We start from the raw sequence: 5,102 nt of genomic DNA, 5'->3' as shown, positions 1-5,102 counted from the left end.
GTAAGATGCTAATACTTGGAGAAAGTTGGTATAGATGATATGGCAACTTTCAGTACTAGCTTCACAATTTTTCTGTAGATATAAAACTGTTCTAAAAAATAAGAGTTTATGTTTAGAAGTCTTAGAGGCTGTTCACTGGATCTTTCAACAGAAATCCAGAGATTCAAGTGGTTGGATTTCTGGACTTTAGTTGCATCGAAGATGGCATGTTTGTGGTTTGGAGGCTACTTCTCATGAAAAAGTTTTAAAGTTGCTTGTAAAATGTAAAGTATAAGAGTGTCTTAAAAGGAAACTCTCCATATAAATAAAATAATAATAAGCATAATAATAGAAATGTTTGACCATTTGACTAAACTTCTGATTATACCAAACCACACACTTTGATAGACTTTTATCCATAGAGAATTACCTCCTTTTGTTTAAATCATGATAAAATATAGGTGATTTATTATTAGTACATTGCATAGGATATTCATACAGAATAGCTTCTACTAGCTATTGTATGTCATTTTTTATTTGTAATGTGTCATATTTCAGTGTTGGGATGTTTAGTTTTTTCTCTGGAATGCCATGGGGAAGAACATTATAATGAAAACATTCTTCATTTTTCAAAACGTATTTATTATTTTACTCCTATTTTTGCTATTGATTTGAGTTATGAAAAGCAATTTGAATTGTCAATAACTGTCTGGGCACTGTTTAAATGATGAATTTTGCTTAGAAGAATATGAACTAAACAAGTTTAGTTTCAAAAAAGAGTTCTCTCCTGCAAATTTTACAAATAATAAAAGTTTCCAAAAGGATTTAAGTCATCAAAGAAAAAATGTGACAGTATTATTTCAATTTCTAAAATATACATGCCTTTGAAAGACTGCTTATTTTCACTGGAGTGGAAATAATATTTTATTACTTTCTTATAGCAAAATCAATTTGAACCATGGCTTTTCACTAAGAGATTGAACCAAAATTGAGCTTTTAAAAAATCTGTCTTGATAATTAGGCATGCAAATAGGCATGACTAATTATTTAACAAGCTATTTTATGTACCAGAAAGCAGACTATTTCAAAAGTAAATGAGGGAAAACTTTTGAAAATATTACTATCAGCTGAGTATATAGATATATTTGGGTATTATGAAATAATACATTTAATTCTCATCCAGCAGCATTACATAGATTCAGATTTTGTATTGTTTTCCCTATTACACTTCCATGCCATTACATCTGAAATAAAATTCTTTACTGTTATTTTTTATTTTTTAATGTATTTTTATTAAAAAATATGGAGCACTTCATTAATTTGTGTGTCATTCTTGTGCAGGGTTCATGCTAACCATCTCTATCATTCCAATTTTAGTATATGTGCTACCAAAGCAATCACTTCACTGGTTTTTCAGTTAGTTTGTTTTTCAGGGGATATCAGGGATTGATCCTGGGACCTCATATATGGGAAGCAGGCGGTCAACCACTGAGCTACACCCATCCTTTTAATTTTCCCTGTGTTTATTATCTTATCTTAGGTGTCATGGAGGAGTTATGTGCACTTGGTAGTATAGTTTATGACCATGGAATCAACCACCCAACATCAGCTGATTCTTCTGGGAACTCTCTCTTTCCATCCTTACCTTCGCTGTTCTTGTAAGGGTTTGGCATATTCCTAAAAACCACCCTGGGCCTGAGGTGAGTCAAAGATGGTGGCCAAAAATGGGCACTTGAAAGACGAGGACAATGAGTCCTTCCCTAGGAGTGCTGGACTTGGGCTAAAAGGAGTGTGCCTCTCTCCGTTGGCTGAACTTGATGTGTTAACACCCAGGAGTTGTGCTTGTTTACAGCCTAGAGGCAGCTACTCTGAAGGTAGAGAGGAATGAGCTCAGCACGCCGTGGAGCTGGGAGACTCCCTCGCCACGCGAAACGTCCAAGGCTACAAGTCACAGTTGTTTTTAAGGCCCAGCTGCACCCTTCTGTGGAGCCGACACTGCTGGCTACCACCCAGCCGCCCTGGGGTCTCTTTCACCAGTCCTGGGGGCCTGCCCCTCCCTCAGCTTCAGGGCTTTTCTGCTAGTTGTTCATACTTGCAACCTTCTTCAGGGACGGACTCCTGCCCACTGGGAGAGCTTGGAGTGCTGGGATCACACGGAAGATGCTTGTTGTCGCCCCTTCCTGACCGACATCCATGAGGAAGCTCAGCTCATCTGCCTCCATGGAAGGAAAACTCCGTAATTTCCACCCCAGATCTCTCTGAGAGATGAGCCTGAGCCTGGGGTCACCTGAAGTTCCCATGTTTAGTTTCCTCCCTGGCCCCATTCTGCTTTCCCCACCCCCTAACTGGTTTCCTGGAAGTGCTTATAAATCACTTGCACCCAAATTCCTGGCCCAGAGTCTGCTTCTAGGAAAACCTGCCCGGTTGCTTGGAGGTGGTTCATGGTCTGCCAACAGATTACCCTTCCACTTATATTAATTTACATTGGGTTTCTGTCTTTTGCTTACAATAAAAATTAAGTAGAGCAAAATACCACCAAAATACTCTAGGTAGTGTTTAAAATAATCAAAGGAGTTGAATGTGAGGGTTGTATTATTTGATTAATGAAAGGTTTTGCGTCAGCTTGCTGCAACAGCAGACTGGACTAATGTCCAAACTCTTAATATAAAAACTTGGGTTATTTTTCTATAGTCCTTGGTTAGTAGCAATGCTTCAATATGTGTTCCTCAATTGTCACAAATATACCACACCTAATGAGAGATATCGTTAATGGGGGAAAGTGTGTTGGGGGTGGGATACAGGAATCCCCTCTATTTCTGATATAACATTTATCTAATCTAAAGCTTCTTTAAAAATTTTTGGTGTTATTTTTAAAAGTTCTATAATAGATTTTCACTTTAATATTGATAGTTATGCCCCTATCCCCACTCCAATTTATTCTGCAATATTGGAAAAGGCATTGAGGTAGATTTCATTTTCAGAGAAAAAATGTTAAAATATTATGTATATACTTGAAATTTAGATGATGGTGTAAAATATTTCTTATCTGATGACGTTTAATCTATACAGAGTCACCGTGATATTGGGTAATTAGATATCATAGTCCTCATTCATAAATTAGAGGCTGTGAAGATTAAAAGATATAATGCCTGTGAATATTGGCACATAGCATGCAATTAATAAATGTTTGTTCCTTTCTCTTTTACCCCTATTCTCTTCCTTTTATGATCATTTATTTTAATGATCTATTTTCTACTAATAAATGTATATTGAAATTCTCTCTTGTTTTCTGTTGTGTCTTTAAAAAGGCAGTGATTTTATAAAAATTTCTATTTTATTTCAGTTTAGTTTCTATTATATTTCCATTTAATTTTTCCTTCAGACAACAATCATTACTTTATTCCTTTTTTGTCAAAATTGGAAAAGTCACCTAAATTTTCCAACAGTTTGTCTTTCTCTTTGACTTTGGAACCAACCGTTCTCAAAGGAGAATGTATCAGAATCATCTGAAGGGGCTGCTTAGAACACAGATTACTGGATCCCTGCCCCCCGGAGTTTCTGATCCCGTAGTTATGAACTGGAGCCTAGCATTTGCGTTCAAGCAAGTCCCCACTGTTATGGACACAGTAAATCTGGAGATCACACTTTAAGGGCCACTACTGGACTGGTCCCCTGAACATGATCTAGGTGCACTTGGGTACACTTATATTCTTCGGCTCTTTTGTGACCTTTCAGACCTTCTCCTTACAGGTTATAGAAAGCCCATTTCTTGCAAGAGAACTGCAACACTTTTCAGACAGCAAAATTTGTCGTGAATTGTTACATTGAGCCGGAGTTTTGACTGTTACATAACATCGGTGTGGAGTGAGTTGCTATGTTGTACACTGTGGGAACACATGCTCAGGCACAACAGAGACTTTTAGCAAATGACTGTTCTATGATTGACACTGCACAAAGCATCCAAAAGAGAAGGAGAAAAGAGTCCCATCATGGCTAGTTTCTCTGGGAGGCGCACAGTTGTGACAGGGCCAGTTAATGACAGTTCTGCATGCCCTGCTTCACGTTGGAGATGAGGGACATTTGTGCTACTCAGGTGGTGGGCTTTTATACACCCGAGGCGCAAGCACCCCTTCAAATGAGCATAAAGCATTTATCAAGCAACATGTGTGCCCAGGTTGAGATTTAACACCTCTCTCCCCTGCCTGCTGTATGGTCTTTTGAGGAATGGAAATTTACCAAATACCTGTATCCTAACAAGCAAAAATGGAAACATACCAAACACCTGCATGCCAACAAGCAAGGTGGGGAAAGGAGGGGATTAGGCAAGGGCTGGGAGATGGCCACTGAGTATGTTTGTGACTCCCAAGCAATTGATCACAATTACAACTCTCCTCACTGTAGTTCTAGAAATAGTCTATTTGTTCAAATGCTCACTCATTTAATAATCACTTATTATGTGCTAGCTATAAAAATAATAAATCAGGGAAGTGATGTCATTGAATTAATGCATGTAATAGCTTAAGAGAGTAGGTGATCAAACTATTTATTATTTTTCTCTTGATCTTCCTCTTATTCTTCCTTCTCTTTTGCTTGTTTCCCTTCTCTTCCTCCTCTTTTTTCTGTACCTCTTACTACTTCCCTCCTTCCCCCAACTTTTCCCTCTTCTCCTCTTCTTTTTCTTCAAAGAATATTATTTCTCCATTTTATAGTAAAGAAGGGAACATACTTCTTGAAATGTTTATAGCACAGCCTTTACTTCCTGAAATTTCAATTAATATAAAGAAAGTACCCTGAACTACAGGATCCCAGTGAGCATTTGCTGAATGGGTGACTAAACCAATCTCCTAACCTTTGGAAGCCACATATGTCCATGTTTTGGCTGCTTCTTCAGTAGCTTGTGATTAAAACAAATCAAACAACAATCACATTTGCCTTTTTCCTTTCTTTATTTTGTATAAACCATTCCATTATTTTTGCAGAATTGTGAGGGCACTCAAGTTTTTCACAGGTGCTCCCTGAATACATTTCTGCTCCCCACCCCTGTTGCCTTTTCCATTCAATACCTTGATGAATTAGAAGAGGTTATTTCAAATCAAACTGATTTTATCCTATAGAAGTAAATT

The 5,102-nt window shown here is 37.6% G+C and overlaps 1 non-coding gene across 1 annotated transcript; it reads right to left on the bottom strand.

Annotated features, from left to right (window-relative positions):
- Positions 1 to 1,275: 1,275 nt before the first annotated feature.
- On the bottom strand, positions 1,276 to 1,380 carry LOC131276354 (U6 spliceosomal RNA). Its single transcript, XR_009183867.1, has one exon. It is a non-coding gene; the product is annotated as a U6 spliceosomal RNA (small nuclear RNA).
- Positions 1,381 to 5,102: the final 3,722 nt, after the last annotated feature.

Source organism: Dasypus novemcinctus, chromosome 27 (genome assembly GCF_030445035.2).
Source record: "Dasypus novemcinctus isolate mDasNov1 chromosome 27, mDasNov1.1.hap2, whole genome shotgun sequence".
NCBI lineage: Eukaryota > Metazoa > Chordata > Mammalia > Cingulata > Dasypodidae > Dasypus > Dasypus novemcinctus.
Note: the sequence above shows the minus strand (reverse complement) of the source record. Positions and strands in the feature narration are given on the sequence as shown.